A 20,768-nucleotide genomic window follows, 5' to 3' on the forward strand; every position below is an offset into this window, starting at 1 on the left:
CCGACCGCGGTAGTGCGGTCAGGGTGGTCCTCGGCGTCAAAGATGAGGGGCGTGCTGGACCACTTCAGCGGCTTCTGAGCGTCGAACGACGGCTCTGCTGTTGTAATCTCACGCGCCCACTGCTTGAGTTGGCAGTGAGAGGTATGTAGCGAGGCGCCGCCATCGACGCACATGGCCTCCGTGGCCTTCTGGAACCCTTGCTCACTAGACTCGTCGTCCTCGTCGTGATCATCGTCTTCTTGTTTCTTGTCACGGCCCCGGGCGGGCCTCTCTTGCTGGTTGTCCTTGCCGGGGTGGCCTCCTTGGCCGCCACGCTTCTTGCCAGATCCCTCAGCACCGTCCTGGTCCTTCTCCTTGTCCCGCCTCTCGTACTCAGCCTTTTGCTTCTCAGCAAGCAGCTCGACTTGTCGGCAGTTCTGGAGGTCGTGGCCCGTGGTGCGGTGGATCTTGCAGTATTGCTTGCCGGTAGCCGCCAAGGCCCGGCAGGCGGCGCACCCGGCAATCTCCTTGCCGGGGGCGTCTGCCTTGACCTTCTTGCCGGCACCGGTATCGTCAGATCCCTCAACGGCAAGCACGGCCTTGCCTTTGCGTTTCCTGTTGCGACACTGGCTCTTCTTCGTCAGGGTGGCGGCGTCTTCATCGATAGAGTTGGTTTCCGCGCCGGCGTCTTCGCCGGGGTACTTCCTTCCCTCTTCAGCCCGGGCGCACCTATTGGCCAGAACGTAGAGCTCGGCCACATCCTTAACCTTGGTCATCGCCAACTCCTCGCGCATCTTGCGATTGCGCACGTGCTGGTGGCACGCGCTAATCACAGCGGCGGGATGAACGTCGGGGATGTTGTACTACACCCGGCTGAATCTCTGGATGTACTTGCGCAGGGTCTCCCCTTCCTTCTGGGGAATGACATGCAGATCACTGGCCTGGCCATGAGCTTGGTGGCCTCCTGTGAAGGCGCCAACGAACTCATGGCACAGATCTGACCAAGAAGAAATGGAATCCACCGGCAAGTGCATCAACCAAGACATCACATTGGGCTTGAGCGCCAGTGGGAAATAGTTGGCAAGCACCTTGGCGTCGTGAGCCCCAGCAGCCTGCATCGCGATGGTGTAGATGCTGAGGAACTCGGATGGATGGGTCTTGCCAGTGTACTTCTCACCGACGTCGGGCTTGAACGTGCTGTGGGACGGCCACTAGAACTTCCGCAGCTCACGGGTAAAAGCCGGGCAGCCCACCTCGTAAGGTAGGCCGCCGGGGCCCCCCGGTGCCGGGTGGTCCATAGCAGGTCCCGCCCGCTTGTCCGACTGGTGGCGCATTTCGCGCCGGCGCTCGATGGTGGTTCGAGCGTCTTCGTGAGCTCGCTCCCGAAGGACCTGGCGCTGGTCGCGGAGGTTCCGCGGGTCGGACGACGCTATGGAGATGTTATCACAAGCGTCGTCGCGACGGGCCGACGCCCGCGGCGGCTGGCGAGGAGGAGGAGAGTGTACCGTGGCCGTAGCTCCCCCAGTCCTCCCAGCGCCAGCATGTGGTGGCTCGGTGGAGCGCCGACCCGAGGGCCCCGCCGGTCGCGGATCGTCTTTCTTTGCGACGGCGACGAGGCTCCGGATGGTGGCCCTCCACTCGTCGAGCTTCTCCGCAGCAGGAGGGAAGTCGAGGAGCAGCTGTGCGCGCGCCAAAGCTTCCGCTGGTGTGGGCGGCGGCGACAGCTGCGTGGATCGCGGCGCGCTTCGACTCTAACTACGTTAGAAGGAGCTTCGTTACGACCCAGCGGTTGCGTGCCATTTCCGCCAGCGCTTCGGCGAGCGTGCTGGACCCCTTCATCTTGCGGGTGGCGCACAGGGCTCTTCCCACAGTGGTGCCCAGGGTCACCAACGTGGTGACGCTGCTCGGCGTGCACACCATGGGAAGAGCGCGCGGTGGTCGCCGGTGTGAGCATCTTGGAGGTCGCTGCACCGCCCGGAGGTGGCGCCACGACACCCCTGGAGGCCCCTGCGCTACCTGCGGGGGGCCTGGCTCCGTCTTTGGATCTGGCGGCGTGCGGCCGGTCGTCCGGCGCGCGAACGACGCCGCTCGCCAGGCTCTGGCTGCCTGGGCGATGCTGGTGCTCGCGGCCCGGGTCCTATCCGCGACCGGTCCACTGCTCGTCCGCACCGGCACGGGCCGTTCGGCTCCCAACGAGCCGATCGCCGTGGCCGTCTTCTTCTTAGGAGCCAGGGCGACGAAGAACTGCTAGGCTAACTACTAGACCAGATTCTCACAATTGCGCCCCCTACCTGGGGCGCCAAAGATGTCGGTGTGGAACGACACCTATGGGATCACAAGAATCCCTACTACGGTTGCTGGGGCGCGGGGTTGCAAGAAGAGCAGGGCTAGTAGACAGCACAAGGATCGTTTACACAGGTTCGGGCCGCGAGGATGCGTAAAACCCTAGTCCTGCTTTGGTGGGTGTATTTCAGAGAGTTCTTGAGCTCTCGAACTAGCTGTGGTCAGTGCGTGGTTCCAAAGAGCCGAATCCTTCTCCAGTATTCCATGGGCCTCCTTTTATAGTCAGAAGGGGCTGCCACAGTGACACATAGGAGGTGGAAAGGCGTACAGTACTCTGAGCTTATCGCTCGTATTATAGGACAAGATGCATTTAATGCGTAGCTTAGGTGTCCCTTGCTTTATCGGGGACGGAGGCGAGGCCCGTCCCGTCCGTCGCCGCTCCTCCTCGCTTCGACACGCGCCTCGGCCAGTGATGCGTGCGGTGCCATGTAGGCAGGCAGGCAGCTGAGGTGGCGTGGTGGTGGAGCCTTCACGAAGATCTGCATGCCGCCACGCAGGTGCTCGATGAGTTGGCATGGGAGCTGCATGTTGCCATGCAGCTGCCCGCCCAGCTGGTTGGGCCGATAGCTGCATGTGAATGGCGGTGGAAGCTTGGTTGACGTGGGCTTGGCGGTGGCCCTGCTGGCTGTCTCGGCGAGGGCCTTGCCAGGTGGCCCGGCAAGGGTCTTGCCGTGGCACGCTGTCATCCCCGGCAAGGGCCTTGCCGGGGGTCTGGTGGCCTTCCTCGGCAAGGATCTTGCCGAGGATCGTCGTCTTCTAATCCTCATCTGATCTTGAATATGTCTTCACAAAGATCCACATGCCACCATAGAGGCGCCTTCCCAAGCCCTGGCCCCACGTGGATGATGGCGTTGGGGATTGTGGGCTCAAGGGTGGCTCGCTCTGTTCGTGTGGGGCGAGCTGCCCCGGCAAGGGTCTTGCCGGGGCTGCTGAGGCTGCCCCCGGCAAGGGTCTTGCCGGGGGAACCTGCTTCGCCCCTCTGCTCTTTGTGGTCTTGGTCTTGGTGTTGCTCTGATCATCTTGGTCTTTGGTCTTACCTTGGCTCACCTCCCCTGTTCTGCTTAGCGTGACCGTAGGCGCGGCTCCAACTGCCCGTGCACAGGTAGAGGATACAAAAACGCACCCGTCTTTTTGTACACCGACGCCCATAAGTTTCTGTGTCTTAGGTGGAGGTGCAACAACTTCTTCTTCATCCTCTTCTTCATCATGGAAGGCTTTCCAAAAACTCTAGCCATGGTCTTCTTGACCCTTTCCTTTCTCTTCTTGCCTCCAACAACCTCTTCTTCCTTTGATTTCAAGGTTTCAAGGGTTGAGGCCCTGGCTTTGGACATAGGCTTTCTCCGTGCAGGAGCCTTCACTTTCATTCCTGGCTTGATGCCAGCAGCAGCAGCAACAACTTGTTCTTTGTTGATAGACTTCTTCTTGGAAGTGACCTCTTCATCAACCACAAAATGTTCATCTTCCGAATCTGAATTTCTTTTCCTTCTATGCCTAGTTGCAGCCTTAGGCAAGTTGCTTGGGGTGCTTCTGCTACCCTCATCATAACTGCTATTGGAGGGGCTAGTGCCCTCACTGAGATTCTGTTGCTCCTCTGACCTGTTCTAGCTGTCACTTTGGTCTGACATCTCTGACACTGAAAGCTGACCCTGTGAATAGATAGGTTGAGATGGAGTAGATAAGTATCACAAACCACAACCTTTTTGCAAAAGAAATGAGTCAAAAACTTAGTTTTAGTTTTCTACAGAAAGCATTTCGGAGCTACCGATATTACCAACTCGGTGACACCGAAGCAGCTATGGAGTCTAAACATGCAAGATCGACATACCAGATGCAGTTCGGTGACTCTGAGTTGCTAGGGCTTCATAGAGAAATGAACTTGGTCACACCCATTGGTATGTTTCGGTCTGACCAAAAAATACTTGTGCTATGGCCTGAGCCAAATCGGTGAGACTGAAATCCTAATAACGTCAGTCCGAGATGAGTTCGGCGGAAACCTAAACCTAAATTTTCGAATCAAATCTAATCTAACGGAGTTTGTAGTGTATAGAGTTGTCTCAATCGTGGCAAGAATATAGGCATTGATCTTTGTGCTAGGAATCGGAGTAGGGAATGCACAAAGACATGAGTTCATACCCTAACTTGGTGATGAACCCGCTACAGCGACAACGGCAGTGAAGATTCCCATTGACGGCGGCGAAAACAAGTGGCAGGAGGTCGCGGGCGATGAGGAGACGATCCGGAGACCTTGAGTCAGCAGAGTTGGACAGGCGCGGGCAAAGCGTTTGGAGGAATTTCCAAATTTTCAGCCCGTGGGTATATATATCCAGACTCTGTCGGTGTGACCGAGTGGAACGACTCGGTGGAACTGAGATGCAGAATCGCAAGCGGTTGCTGCAACTCGGTGTGACCGAAGGGTTCAAATCAGTTGCACCGAGATTAAAACCTAGATCAACTTAATGAACTCGGTATGACCGAATGGGATGGTTCGGTCAGACCCAAATGCACTGAGAGGTTTTGGAAATTAAGCCCTTGACGGATCGGTGACTCCGAGTGCTCCTCACCCGGAGGGTCAATTCGACTTGTTCAAACTTTGTGATGTAGCATGGATATAGTTTGAGACGAGAAAAAGCATAGATAGCTAGAGGGAGTTCTTAGGAATTCTTGTCCATCCATTTGGCAAAAAGAAAAGCCAAACAAACAAAGCAACAAATGGATGTCCTCGAATAGAAAAATACGCAACCAACATGCTCACACAATAAGATAGCAAATAAAATATGTGACAAAGTATGCACAAACACTCTAGCATCTATCAAGTAATTGGCGATGACTAGGTCATCTATATATGAGTATATCGACTGAGGAGTCAAATGAGAACATTTGATCGTAGGTCATACTCATCGTTTAAGCAGAAGTGGAGTTACCACTTTTTGATAAAGCATTGTTGTGTTCACACCATTAGAGTTTATTTAGCTCAATTCTTAGAGCAAAGCTCCCACTAGATGTGATATCCTCCCTAAGAGGTATGAACTAACCTTGGGTTTTGTCAATGATGACTTCATGTAGGCGTCCTGGGAACGGGGGTCCCCAGACTTGCCTGCCTGCGGCCCACAGCGTGGCTCCGCCAGCGGCCCTGTACAGCCCATCTTCAGCAGCAAACACTCAAGACCCTCGCGAGGGGCCAAGCCTCGCGAGGCGTACGATGCAAGGTCTCCTCAGGGACGGCCTCACCAGGCCGGCTCGCGAGGGGACGAGAGATCAAGGCGAGGGACACCTCGCGAGGTTCCTATGACGCAAGGCATGACGACCGAAGCCAGGCGGGTGCCAATGCGCGTAGTGTCCTTGTTTCCTCTTTGGTGCTAAAGAGGCAAGCGCAGGCGAGGAGTCCCGAGGCATCAGGCAAAGGTTTCCATATCGGTGCAACAAGACCAAGACTAGCAAGACGATTGGACGGAGGTCACCGTGGAGCCCAAGAGGGCGTCACCACCAGAGCATTTGGCAGGCGAAGACCACCTTTAGTCAGGATAACTTGTACTAGTTGTCTCCTTCCGAATTTGGCCATTGTGGGTTCCCTTCCCGCTCAATATTTGGGAAGAGGAACAGGGCCTCTATAAATAGGACTAGCCACCACCATAGGAGGGGACGGATCATTCAGATCATCCTCGACCACACAAGTTCACCAAGCACAAGAGCACCTCTCCTCAGGAGGCTGTTCTTCCCTTGTAGCTGTTCATCCTCAGCCCAAGATGCAATCCACCACACCACACTGGAGTAGGGTATTACACCACATCGGTGGCCCGAACCAGTATAAACTCTCATGTCTCTCTTTCTATGGGTTCGATGCGCTAAGCTTTGAGACCGCGGTGAGGGTGAGGACGTGATTAGGTAGGGAGAGATCTTCGTTTGCACTCCAGTGCTCGAACCTCAAGGGTTTTGTCGGCACCCGAAATCCGACATTTGGTGCGCTAGGTAGGGGTGCGCCGAAGCTTTCCTTCCGTCGATCTGCGCTTCGCCATCACCGCGCCTCGCCCTCATGACCGACGCTGCTCTTCCGGCTGCAGCGATCGATGCCCGTGGCGGGGCCCGGGGGCTCCGAGCCTTGGCCCCCGCCTTACGGCAGGTGCAGTGGCCGCCCAAGTTCAAGCCGGAGATGCCACCGTGCTACAACGGTGCGGCGGACCCGTCGGCTTTCCTGCTGGCATACGAGGAGGCCGTCCTTAAGGCTGGTGGCGATGACAAAGTCATGGCCAACTGGCTTCCCACGGCCCTCACTAGTGCACCGCGCGCCTGGCTGCTCAACCTCCCAAGGTCCACGGCGATATCCTAGGAGGGGCTGCGCAACCTCTTCGCTGAGCGCTTCTGGTGCCGGCGCCCCGCGCCGTCGCGGCCCTCCTCGACGGCTCACAAGCGCCGCCCTCGGACTGTCATGCCAAACCGTTCTTTCGCCAGATCAGCGCCACCTCCACGCGGCATGGGGCTCCCCCAGGTTGGGCGGCGCCAAAGGCCGACCTGACCTTCGACTCGGGAGAGCAGCGTAGCCGTCACCAAGACCCTCATCGACGGCAGCGCCGGCCTCAACACGCTCTCTGTGGAGGCTTTTAGCCTCCTTCATATGCCGCTCGAGCAGCTCCGCCCCAGCAAGCCCTTCTCCTGGGTCGGCGGCGGCTCCTCCAGTCCCCTGGGGCAGATTTGTCTTCCTGTGACCTTCGGTACCCGCGACAACTACCGCACGGAGCTGATCGACTTCGACATCGCCCGCATCGGCCTTCCGTACAATGCCATCCTCGGTTACCCAGCTCTGGCTCAGTTTATGGCGGCGACCCATCCGGCCTACAACCTCATGAAGATGCCCGGGAGCAAGGGCGTCCTGACCGTAGTTGAAGACACCAAGGAGGCTCTGGTGGCGCTCAAGCTTGCCCTCAAGGCCGCCGCGACGGCGCGACCGGCCGACGAGGCCACCTCTGGAGTTAAGGGGGCCACGCCGGCCAAGAAGAAACAATTGTTCACTCAAGATCAGGCGGAAACCAAGCAGGTGCCGGTCGAGGAAGATGGGTCCTCTGAATCCACCTTCACCATAGGTGCCAACCTCAACCTAGGTCAAGAGAAGGCATTGGTAAAGTTCTTGCGTGCAAACAAGGAAGTATTCGCCTGGGAGCCTAGTCAGCTGGTAGGGGTCCCAAGAGGGGTGATCGAGCATCACTTAAGGGTGTGCCCCAATGTGCGCCCTATGAAGCAGAAGGCACGACGACAGTCCACGGAGAAGCAGTCCTTCATCTTCCAGGAAACCCGCAAGCTAGAGGCAGCAGGTGTCATTCGCGAGGTTCGGTACCCCGAGTGGCTGGCGAACCCCGTCGTCGTGCCAAAGAAAGGCGGGAAGGAGCGCATGTGTGTTGACTTCACCAACCTCAACAAAGCCTATCCCCAAGATCCATTTCCGCTTCCGCGCATCGACCAGATCATCGACTCCATCGCCGAATGCGACCTGCTACGCTTCTTGGATGCGTTTTCAGGCTATCACCAGATCAAGATGGCAGTAGAGGATGTGGAGAAGACGACCTTACTGACCCCTTGCGGGGTGTACTGCTACACTTGCATGCCGTTCGGGCTGCACAACGCGGGCGCGACCTTCCAATGGCTGATGCACATTGCCTTGGGCCAGCGGCTTGGGAGGAACGCTGAAGCCTACGTCGACGACATTGTGGTGAAGTCTCGGGAGGCGAGAACTTTGATTCAGGACCTGGAGGAGACCTTCGCAAGCCTGCGCCAGGTGGACTTGCGGCTCAACCTGGAAAAGTGTGTATTTGGTGTCCCCTCTAGCAAGCTGCTGGGCTTCCTCGTGTCCCACAGGGGGACGAAGCCAACCCAGAGAAGGTCAAGGAAATTGAATACATGAACCCACCACAAACCCTCAAGGAGATGCAGAAGCTAGCCGGCTGCGTGACTTTGCTGGGATGCTTCATCTCCAAGCTGGGAGAGCGCGCCCTACCGTTCTTTAAGCCGATGAAGAAGAAGGGCCCGTTCGAGTGGACTCCGGAGGCTGACCAAGCGTTTCAAGATCTCAAGAGATATCTGACCAGCCCTCCGGTGATGGTGGCGCCCCGCCCTCTTGAGCCCCTGGTGCTCTACCTCACCGCCACTCCCTACTCAGCTAGTGCGGCTCTAGTGGCGGTTCCGGAAGAGCGCCAGGCCAAGGATACGTCACCCGAACCGCGCCCCCAGCCAGGGAAATGCAAGACCCGAAGGACACCGCGGGGGCTGCAGCCACGCCTACGAATGACCCGGCTCAGCATGACGGCGACCTTAGTCCCGCCGAGGCCCTAATGGGCGACCAGGCTCCGGAGGTCCCATCGCTTCAGGAGGCACCCCAACCTCCGACAGACGCGGGTCCCATTGACGCGCCTGCCCTCGTTGAGCACCCAGTGTACTTCGCCAGCACGGTACTACGGGATGCAAGGGCGCGGTACCCCATGCCTCAGAAACTCTTGCTCGTGCTCTTGGTGGCCTCGTGTAAGCTACGGCACTACCTTCAAGGTCACCCAATCAAGGTTGTCTCGGCCTACCCACTAGAGAGGGTACTCAGGAGCCCCAATGCTGCTGGAAGAGTCGCCGAGTGGAATATCGAGCTGCAGGCATTCTAGCTGGAGTTCAGCACAACCAGGGTCATCAAGGGAGCCGCACTCGCCGACTTCGTGGCAGAATGGACGGACGCCCCAGAGCTTGAAGCAGGCGAGGATTGGTCCCTCTCGCCAGGAAGTGAAGCGCCAGATGGCTGGGTGATGTATTTCGATGGCGTGTTTGTGCGCCAGGGCGCGGGGGCTGGAGCAGTGCTCATCTGCCCACCCAGAACAAGCTCTACTACGTCGTGTAGCTCTGCTTCCAGTCGGGTGAGAAGGTCTCCAACAACATAGCGGAGTACGAAGGCCTCATAGCTGGCCTTAAGGCTGCGGTGGCTCTGGGGGTGAAGTGCCTCACCATCAAGGGCGACTCGCAGCTTCTCGTCAACTTCTCCAACAAGGTATATGAGCTGAGGGATGAGCACATGGAGGCATACCTCATGGAGGTACGCAAAATGGAAAAGCAGTTCTTGGGCCTGGAATTGTAGCGCGTGCCCTGTGGCACCAACAAGGAAGCCGACGTCATCGCCAAGAGAGCATCCAAGTGGCTACCCCAAGAGCATGGCGTCTTCAAGGAGCGGCTCTTCAAGCCATCGACAACACCACCACTTTCAAGGTCGGCGCTGCCTCGGGAGGAGCTACCCCAACCACCTGCCTCGGGAGCCCTGGCTTGCGGCCCGACCTCAGGAGCGCGCCTACTCTTGGCGCTCGAGCCCCAGGAGGGATGCTGGACCAAGGAGTTCAAGGAATACCTGACGCAAGGGACGCTGCCGGAGAAGGAGGAGGACCCGGAGCGCGTGGCTCGGCAGGCCACGGCGTACTGCATCCAGGACGGTGAGTTATACAGGAAGCGGCCGAATGACGTTACCTTGCGTTGTATCACCAGGGAACAGGGGAAAGAGCTACTAGCTGACATACATGACGGAGACTGCGGGCACCACTCGTCATCACGAACCCTCGTCGGCAAGTCATCCCGCAGTGGGTTCTACTGGCCTACGGCGCTCAACGACGCAACCGAGCTGGTGAAGTCCTGCGAGGCCTGCCAATTCCACGCCAAGTAGATCCATCAGCCAGCTCAGGGCCTCCAGACCATCCCACTCTTGTGGCCATTCACGGTCTGGGGACTGGATATCTTGGGCGCGTTCCCTCGAGCGCCTGGGGGCTACTGCTACCTCTACGTTGCCATCGACAAGTTCACCAAGTGGGCGGAGGTAGAAGCCATCCGCACCATCCCGGCCAGATCCGCAGTAAAGTTCATCAAGGGTGTCGTGAGCCAGTTTGGGGTCCCCAACCGCATCATCACTGATAACGGCTCGCAGTTCACTAGCAATCTCTTCAAGACATATTGAACTAACCTTGGAACGCAGATCTGCTACGCTTCGGTGGCACACCCCAGGAGCAATGGTCAGGGCGAATGCGCCAACGCGGAGGTCTTGAGAGGCCTCAAGACTAGGACCTTCAAGAAGAAGCTCGTGGCCTGCGGCAGGGGCTGGCACGATGAGCTCCAGTCTGTGCTGTGGTCCATCCGCACCACCGCCACCAAGCCAACAGGCGTGACCCCGTTCTTCCTTGTATACGGAGCAGAAGCGGTTCTCCCTCACGAGATCTAGCATCGCTCCGCGTGGGTCCTGGCGTTTGATGAGGCGCAACAGGATGCCATGTAGGGGATGGACCTTGTGCTGGGGGAGGAACGCCGCCGTGAAGCCATGCCCCGGGCGGCAAGATACCAGCAGGCGCTGCGGCGGTATCACTGTCGCAGCGTCCGCTCCAGGATGCTTGAGGTGGGCGACCTCATCCTGAGGCGGGTGCTCTCCAGGGAAGGGCTGCACATCGCCCATGTGGGAGGGCCCGTTCAGGGTCGCCCACGTCTCCAGGCCTGGTGCCGTGCACCTGGAGACACAGGACGGGGTACCTATCCAGAACGCCTGGAACATCCAGCACCTCCGGAAGTTCTACCCATGAAGAAAGGCCCGACGCCTGTGAAGAAGGCCCAGTACCTGTGAAGGTCTCCGCTCGTGACACTCTCACATAATAATGAGTGGGGCTGTGCACGCCCCGGAGTCTTAGGGGTGCCGCGCTCGGGCCTCGGGGGCTCCCTCCCACGTCCTAGTGGCAGCACTTAGCTCCGTGCTGGTGAGAAGACAAGAAGACTAGACTAGGTGCCGGACCCGGCTTTTCATTTGCTTTCCGTAGTTGGCTTGCCCCTCTTTAATGAAAATTTGCTTCCTGGTGTTCCTTGCTGGCTTGGTTCCATCGCCTTTTGCCCCCGTTTCTGCCTTCGGTTCCTTGTTTTGACCTGTACTCTCTCTCGCACGCCTCACGAGGGGGCTGGACAGGTGCCCTCGCCAGGGTTTTTTTCCTATTTTTCGCAAGGCACCCTCGTTCGAGCTCGTAAGCTGGCGCACTTCTCTCAATCCATGCCCCTCGGGTACCGCGATGCGAAGCGCTGGATCATGGCCACCGGCGCCTGCGACCAAGGCTCGGAAGAATAAGAGTTTCCTAACGAATTTTTGCAGTTCCTAGACGCCTTCCGGGCCAAGGAGGCCTCGCCAGGTACTGGGAAATGTGCACCCACGAGGCGAAAACTACTTCGAGCGTGCCAAGCTAAGTTATTTCTACGTGCCTACGTAAAACGTTAATGCTGCAATGCGACACAGGAACAATAAACATAGCATAGCAACTTGGAAACCATGGTTCATTGCACGCCCCTACGGGGCCCCATACTTGTCTCTCTTAATGCAGGAAGGAAAGGAAGAACGAAACAAAAGCGGTGCGTGCCCCTGCAACAGCTCGCGAGGATGGACTCATGACGCTCTCCTGAGCTCAGCCGGACCCCTCCTCGTGCTTCACTGGGGCGCGGTGATGAGATGACCCGCTGCCACCCTCGAAGCGGGTGCGGCGGCTGGTCGTAGCCGCCGCCGCTGGAGCTGTCGCCGGAGGGAGAATCGCCGTAGCTGGGCGAGCAGCGGCCAGCGTCGAAGGCAAGACCACCCTCACCCTCGTCTCGACCGTCGCCAAGGCCAAGCACCTCGCCGCTGTCATTGTCCTCGGGGCAGCACCCGACGCGGCGGCCGTCTTCTCCGAACACCCTCACATAGAGGGCCGCGTTGCCGTCATATTTGAAGTGGAGGGTGCACTGCCTGCCCAGGACGCGCGCGCGGGCAAACGTCTGCCAGCCACAGGCCAGGGCTGCGTTGCCTGCGATGGAGATCTCGACCGCGGCCCACGAAGCTTTGCTGCAGCAGTCGTCCGCCTGCAGCCAGAGCCCGCCAGGACCTGTTGTCGGCAGCTCGCCGGCGAAGAAGCGCGGGAGCTGAAGCCAGGTGCCGGCCGGGTTCTCCGACCACACGACAAACTCCGACAACACCTCCGCCGAGTGGAAGCACGGCCGGGGAGCCGTGCGACCATGGCGTGCTTCCCTTCGTCGACGGGGCTGCCACGATCTGGGCGAGTCCCACCACGAGAAGAGGCGCCGCCGCGGCCGCGAGGGGCTGCGGCGGGGGTCACGGAGTGCTTACGGGGACGGACGCGCCCACGCTTGGGCGGCAGAGAGCCGGGCCCCTCTTGGCGGGCCTTCCCCTTCTCTGCGGCCGAGAACCTCTTCGTAGGCGCCATGGGGGTCACTACTAGCAATGGAGCGGGGAAGAAGAAGCGAACGGAGCAGGAAGAGATGAGCGACGGGGACTCTGCCCTCTCCTCATTTATAGCGGGAGAAGGCCAACCGGCGATTCCCATGATCAAAGGTAATGATGATTTTTCTCTGCATGCAGCAGGGACTCATCAAGTCGGGCAGTTGCTGAGGCAGCGTAGGGAAGCGGTGACGCCCACGTCCAATCAATCGCCATGCGTCAAGAGGGGCCGCAGGCTGTTGGGGCCCGCGACGTTCCGCACTTGCCCTTTGGCTTCGCCTCAAAGCCAAGTCTGAGCGCGCCTTGGGCCCGGGGGCTACTGTCGGCGTCCTGGGAACGGGGGTCCCCAGACTTGCTTGCCTGCGGCCCACAGCATGGCTCTACCAGCGGCCCTGTACGACCCATCTTCAGCAGCAAACACTCAAGACCCTCGCGAGGGGCCAAGCCTCGCAAGGCGGACGATGCAAGGCCTCCTCGGGGACGGCCTCACCAGGCCGGCTCGCGAGGAGCGGAGAGATCAAGGCGAGGGACACCTCGCGAGGTTCCTGTGATGCAAGCCATGACGACCGAAGCCAGGCGGGCGCCAGTGCGTGTAGTGTCCTCGTTTCCTCTTAGTGCTAAAGAGGCAAGCGCAGGCATTGAGTCCCGAGGCATCAGGCAAAGGTTTCCATATCGGTGCAACGAGACCAAGACCAGCAGGACGGAGGTCACCGTGGAGCCCAAGACGGCGTCACCACCAGAGCCTTTGGCAGGCGAAGACCACCTTTAGTCAGGATAACTTGTACTAGTTGTCTCCCTTTGAATTTGGCTATTGTGGGATCCCTTCCCGCTCAATATTTGGGAAGAGGACCAGGGCCTCTATAAATAGGACTAGCCACCACCATAGGAGGGGACGGATCATTCAGATCATCCTCGACCACACAAGTTCACCAAGCACAAGAGCACCTCTCCTCTGGAGGCTGTTCTCCCCTTGTAGCTATTCATCCTCAGCCCAAGAGGCAATCCACCACACCACACTGGAGTAGGGTATTTCACCACATCGGTGGCCCGAACCAGTATAAACTCTCGTGTCTCTCTTTCTGTGAGTTCGACACGCTAAGCTTTGAGATCGCGGTGAGGGTGAGGGCGTGATTAGGTAGGGAAAGATCTTCATGCACACCCCAGTGTTCGAACCTCAAGGGTTTTGCCGGAACCCGAAATCCGACAGATCATTTGGAGCAATCCATTGGAGTGAGTTGCACTTTCAATACCTACATGGGTTAGTCCCATAAGGAACACATAAGGATATCCATAGACATAGAGTGAAATTCACACATGATGTTGTCCACGAAAGCATTTTGTTACCTTGTCCCTTGTCTTACAGACAAGAGGGTTTGTGACTCCTTGAACTAGTGCAATATATGGAAGTTGATTGCACCTGTCCTTGCCAAAAGAATATGAGTGAAGTTTATTGGCGGAGCCACCCTCAGGAACTCTCTAGTTCTTCTTCTTAGGGATCCACAACATCTTGATGGGAATCCTTGGAGTTGTAGTCGTACTTGATGAAGTAGAACTTGATGTAGTCTTGGGAACCCACTTGACCAAGGCCTTAGGAGCTTCTTCAAATGCATCAATCTCCTCTTGAAGCTTGTCCTTGCCTTTTAGCTTGTGGTCTTGTGGTGGAAGATCGTGTTAAGCTTATGTTCTTTTGAAAGAAGTGGGATCATACTTCTCTAGTTGAGGATCAAACTTTGTCTTGGGGTATTGATCTTCTTCCCACTCAACTCCATTGGCATTGAACTTGCGTTCAAAACCAACACCTTGATTCTTCTGGTGCCTTCCTTGCTTGCATAAAATTTCCTCAAATCGCTTACTTTCGGCAAGGCTCTTGTAAACACCTTTCTCTATAATTCCCTTCAATAAGCTGTTTTCTTGCTTAAGTGTAACTTGGATAAGATAATCATTAGTAGAATCAAGAGAACTACTAGAAGCAACAATATTGGATTTAACATGATTATTGTTACTACTAGAAGAAGAATCTTTCTTGCTCTTGTTGCTAGATTTAACTTGTGGCATGTAAGTAGACAAGAGTAAACGCTTGGCAATGTAAGAAGAACTTTTCTTACGAAGATCATCATTGATTGCTTTTAAGAACCCATGCTCTTGCTCTAGATTGAGCTTTTCAAAGCGTAGCTTCTCATGAGTCTTTAAAAGCTCTCGATGATCCTCTAAGGTAGTTTCATGAGCTAACTTAAGAGTGTTTAGTTCTTTAGTTAGACGCTCAATCTCCTTCTTATCATCGTCATTCATTTCATCTTGATTATCATGATTAGTAGCAATTTTACCATAGTTTTCATCACTAGACTTGTCAACAAGTAAATCATCATCGCTTGTCGGGGAAACGACACCTATGGGACCATGGGGATCCCTTCTATGGTTTGGCTGGGAACAGGGGCTAAGCAAAGAGCAGATCTAGTGATCAACACCACGGGTCTTTACCCAGGTTCGGGCCGCAGAGATGCGTAAAACCCTAGTCCTGCTTGATTGTGTATTGAGTGTTCTTGAGCTTTGGCTCGTTGCTGCGCATGCAAGCTGGGCCGAGAGGTCCGAAAAGCCGAATCCTCCTCCAGTACGCCGTGGGCCTCCTTTTATATGACCAAGGGGCGGCCACAATGGCATACTTGAGGTGTAAAGTAACTACAGTGTACGCAGGAGCTGTAAACCGCTACGGTACACATGCTTATCTCGGCCATCTAAGGACAAACACATTAAATGTGCCGCTTACGTGCCCCTAGCTTTATCGGGGATAGACAGAGAGCCCGTCCCATCCGTTGCCGCCCCGCCCCGTCTCGACACGCATCCATGCCGATGGGGTATGCAGTGCCAAGTTGGCTGGCCAGCTACTGCACTGGAGAGGTGGCAGGGTCTTCACGAAGATCTGCATGTCACCACGCAGGTGCTTGCCAGGCTGGCAGGTTAGCCCCCGCACTGGAGTGGTGACTGGGCAACCGAGTATGGCCACGGTCTTGCCGATGTCCCCGGCAAGGATCTTGCCGGGGCCTCGTGGGCATCCTCGACAAGGATCTTGCCGGGGCCTCATGGGCATCCTCGACAAGGATCTTGCCGGGGCCCCGTGGGCATCCTCGGCTGGGATCTTGCTGGCGTCTCGTCTTCTGGCCTCCACAAAGATCTGTACGCCACTACGCACGTGCCCTTGGATTCTGGCCTTAACATTGTCGATGGTGTCAGAGCTCTCAACCACAGTGGTGCTCCGTAAGTCGTCCCGGCAAGAACCTCGCCGGGGTCTCACAAGCCGCCCCGGCAAGGCCTTTGCTGGGGATCCAACTCGTCCTTTGTTCTCTGACTTGGCTGTTTTTCTAAGTCTTGTATCTGTCCCTGCTCGCGCTCTTCACACTTTGCCACGCGTGGGGTTACGACTGCCCGTGCACAAGTCTGGGGTGCTAAAGGCCCAAACTTTAGTACACCGACATCACCTAGCAAATCATCTTCATCACTATTGAAATCAACATACTCGGGGTGTGATACCTTGGGGCCTTTAGCCATGAAGCATCTTCCAATCCCTTCATTTGGTGAATCAAATATGTCATAGGAGTTGGATGACACAAGTGCAAGACCGCCAACACCTTCATCTTGAGTATATTCAGAGTCGGAATGATAGCTTTTCTCGGAGTAGTTGTCGGAGTCAGAGCCGGATACCCATTCGCCAACATGAGCTTGATGTCTTCATCTTGTTTAGCTCTTTGATGACTTTTCCTTCCTTTCCGAATCCTTGCTTCTGCGAGAGGGTCTTCCTTCATAACGATCATATCTACTCCTTCTTTCTCTTGGTGGTGATTCTTCTCTTTTGCTTCTCCTTTTAGGTGAGTCTTCTCTTCTTTTGTAGGGAGCCGTACACTCACTAGAGTAGTGTCCGGGTCTTCCACAATTGTAGCAATTGTGATCACGACTAGAAGATCTTTTGTCATTGTAGGACCTTGACTTGGAACTTCTTTCTTTGCTTCTAATCTTGTAGAACTTGTTGAAGTTCTTCACCATTAGGCTCAATTCTTCATTGAAGACTCGTTTCTCGCTTGATGTTGTAGGAGAATCACATGAAGAGTTGTAAGCACCACTAGACTGTTGTGATGCTCTTATTTATCCTTGAGTGACATCTCATGAGCAACAATTCTACCAATGACTTCCGTTGGCTTGAGATCTTTATAACTTGGCACAATCTAGGAGACACCACTCTCCAAAAGGTAATAGATGGTGTGTTGATGATGAACTCCTTGCTCTTGTGCTTCAAATGATAGTCTCCCAACCACTCAACTCTATCTCACAGATTTGGCTATGGTGGAGAGATGATTTGAGTGGAAAGCAACTTGGGGAAGGCTAGAGAACAAGATTCTTGTGGTTGGATTGGAATGTCTTGGTCTCAACACATGAGTAGGTGGTTCTCTCTTAGAAAATGAGTAGTGGAAGTGTAGGCATGTTCTGATGGCCCTCTCACTAATGGACAGGAGGGTGGAGGGGTATATATAGCCTCCACACAAAATCTAACCGTTACACACATTTGAGCCAACTCGGTCAGACCGAATATATGAACTCGGTGAGACCGATTCAGTTCAAAATGTGAAAGTTAGGATTTTTAGTGGGACTGACGTGATCAACTCGGTGGGACCGACAGCTAGGGTTAGGGTAAAACCTCATCTCGGTTTGACCAATTACACAAACTCGGTGAAACTGATTTCAGTAATAGGCTAACAGAGAGTTGGTCATGCAAACTTGGTGGGACCGATCGCTCCTTTCGGTGATACCGAAACCTTACGAAAGGGAAACGGAGAGTTTGCACTGCGAATTCGGTGGGACCGATCGCTCATTTTGGTGAGACCGAAACATTATGAAGGGAAACAGAGAGTTTGCAATCTCATCTCGGTGAGACCGAGATCCCTATCGGCGAGACCGAACTAATTAGGGTTTCTGGCTATGGCTATGTCAAGTGAACTCGGTGGTGCTGGATGAATCAAATCAGTGGGCCCGAGTTTGACTTTAGGTTTAGGACATATTTGGACTTGAGAAAATAGTTGAGGGCTTTGGAGCATATCACTAAGCATTTTGAGCAAGTAGACCATTAAGCAACACCTCATCCCCTTTTAATAGTATTGGCTTTTCCTATGGGCTCAATGTGATCTTGGATCACTAAAATATAAATGAAGAGTCTTGAGCTTTTCCCAATATTTGTCCTTAGCATTTTGAGGGGCCCACATCCCTAGTCCATGCCATGCCAATCATTGAACTTTCTAAAATAATCAACTTGAAAGTGTTGTTATGAATTACCAAAACGACCCAGGGATTAGTTGCACTTTCAAATGAATACCTTCCTTGCCTCTTGACCATGCAGTTGGTTTGAGAGGAAATCATCGGTGAACTGCTTTGAAAAGTACTGAAAACAAATATATGCATAAATCGCTGTTATAAATTTTGAAATGGTGCAAGGGGTAAAAACAAGGTAAAAGATTTAGTACCATCCTATAGTTTACTGAGGTCTTCATCATTGTGCAAACAAAGATCTTGCTCTTATTCGTCGCAAGTTTATTCATCCTAACAATCCTTCTGAGTTTCTTGACTTGACTGATATTCATGGACATCTCATTTCCCCATATGCAAAATGGGTCGAACAATGGGTGTCGTGGAATTGTCACGACAGATGTCCTAGTGTGAGGACTTAGTCGTGAGGCCAACGCATCTATGTGGTAGCTTGAGAGGGGTTGATCGGAATCGAGAGACGCGACTCAAGACAAGGGTTTAGACAGCTTCGGGCCTCGGGAAACATCATCCGGTAACAACCCTACATGATGTTTGTGGCTAGGTCTCATTATGCTCATGAGGGAGTCGCTGTAAAACCAGCTCTCCTAATTATGTCTAGCCTTAACGATTATTCCTCTGTCACTCTTGGGGTACCCTGCCCCTCCTTATATAAGTTGAAGGGGCGAGTTAAATGTAGAGTCCAACTCGGATTGGGACTTAAACTATTCTGAATTCTCATCACGGGCTTCTCTCCATGGGCTTCTTAACGTCATGGGCTTCTTAACGTCTCGGGCTTATTAACCCCAGGCGACTCTGTTACAATCTGACTTACCATCTGGCTTACCATCTGCCGGCTAACCATCTGGCTTACAATCTGACTTATAATCTGTCCGCCGGCTTACCATCTGGCTTACAATCTGACTTATAATCTGTCCGCCGGCTTACCATCTGGCTTACAATCTGACTTATAATCTGGCTTATGATCTGTCCGCCGGCTTACCATCTGGCTTACAATCTGACTTATAATCTGGCTTATAATCTGTCCGCCGGCTTACCATCTGGCTTATAACTGTCCGCCGGCTTATGATCTGCTGGGTCACCAACGAGTCACTAGGCTCGGGCGGTTTCTCAATGAAACACCAAGTCCTAGCCATGCCATATTTCTGGCTGGGTCATACCGCGGGGTATATCCCCGACATTAGCCCCCAATTTAATTTGGATTTATCCATGTTAAACTGATCCTGTAAAACAAACACAAGAACAATTTTGACAGATTATGCTCCGGGTTAAGAACTCTTGTAAGCCAGCACCTGATCATCCTTAATTCCTTGTCATTTCCTTCTTCTAGAAAATCCGGGGCAATAGGCCAGCTTCATAATCAATTTGTTGACGTTGGTTTCTCACAGAGAAATATTGTGAAGAATAATTCATTTGACTTAGCTCCCAATGCTTAAAAAATATTGTTCTTTGAAATACTCATCTGATCTTCAGCCGGCTTGAAGATGAAAAAATTGCCGGTTTATCATTGCCAAAATTGCCGACTTGTAAATATTGATGGCACCGGGTCGTAATTGTTGTTAACATCAAGCTTGAAAATGTACCTCCCTTATATGCATATCACTTGTAGCCCCCAAGTCTTAAGAAGGGAGCGTAGAAACCACTTAAGACTTGCTTCAATATAAATGTCACAACCTTGAAGAAATCTAGTTTGCTCATCTCAATCACTAGTCAGAACTGAATATTTCACATATGTAGCCCCCAAGTGCCGGGTTGTCATGCTTGCAGCAACCTGGGACTTGTAATTGCCCTATACCCATAAAAATTTCAACCAGTGTAGCCCCGAAGGGCCGGGTCATTATGCAATAATGAGCAGGGACTTTGTAGATATGATCATGTAGACTTGAACAGCAACGTGTAGCCCCCAAGGGCCAGCTTAGCAAGACAATACTAAGCTGGGACTTTATATGTACTTCATTGAAAATAACATCATATGATGTAAACCCCACCATGAGGCTCGAACCCACGTCCATAAGGTTAAGAGCTTTGTACTCTACCAACTGAGCAATGAACCCTTCAAAATAATGTATTAAGGCTTGTGTACCTTGAATTTTTGACAGGAGCAATTGGTAGCCCCCAAGGGCCGGCTCATTATAATGTGATGAGTCGGGTCTTCAATAAAGCAAGTAAAAAATGACCTTGCATTAGCCCCCAAGTGTCATGGTGCATGCTTGCAGTGACATGTGACTTCCATATTTGATATAATCTTAATCTGAATAATGTAGCCCCCAAGTGCTGGGTCGTAAGCCTGCAGCGACTCGGGACTATTCCTTCCATTGCAGAATAAATCATATCCATTGATAAAGTAATAGCCATTGCGCTGAAGCGACTTTGAAAACCTCAGTCATAATACTGGTTATTGATAACCAAAATAAAAATCCAGCCATGTTGGCTATTCAAGATTTGAATAATATAATCCGGTTTGGAAACCAGTTCCTGCACACAAACAAATCACAAGTGCCCTGGCGGTTTACCGCGGGGCGGGTCATGATACCCCATATAACACCACTGGTGACTAAAACAGTCCATAACCAAGGTCGGTTTAATCATAACCATATATAATCATAACAAAAATATCATACCTGTGATATTTGTTCACGTTGCCAGCTTATTATACCAGCGCAATAAGGGTGATAACCCAAAAGATTGAGCATACAAAGCTTTGTGCAATTTGACATATACCGCCGACTTAATATGCCGTATGCAGCAAGGGGTAATATCCCAAAACTTAGAGCATAGCGCTTCCAAGTATATAAGATCATCATACACTGGCGACTTATAGTCCAAAGCCAGGCCGGGTTAATAAACATCGGGTAGTTTCATGTATGAACCATAAGGCATCATAGCCCTCATCGGTTTTTAA

The sequence above is a fragment of the Aegilops tauschii genome, chromosome 2, assembly GCF_002575655.3.
Source record: "Aegilops tauschii subsp. strangulata cultivar AL8/78 chromosome 2, Aet v6.0, whole genome shotgun sequence".
In the NCBI taxonomy this organism is placed as follows: domain Eukaryota; kingdom Viridiplantae; phylum Streptophyta; class Magnoliopsida; order Poales; family Poaceae; genus Aegilops; species Aegilops tauschii.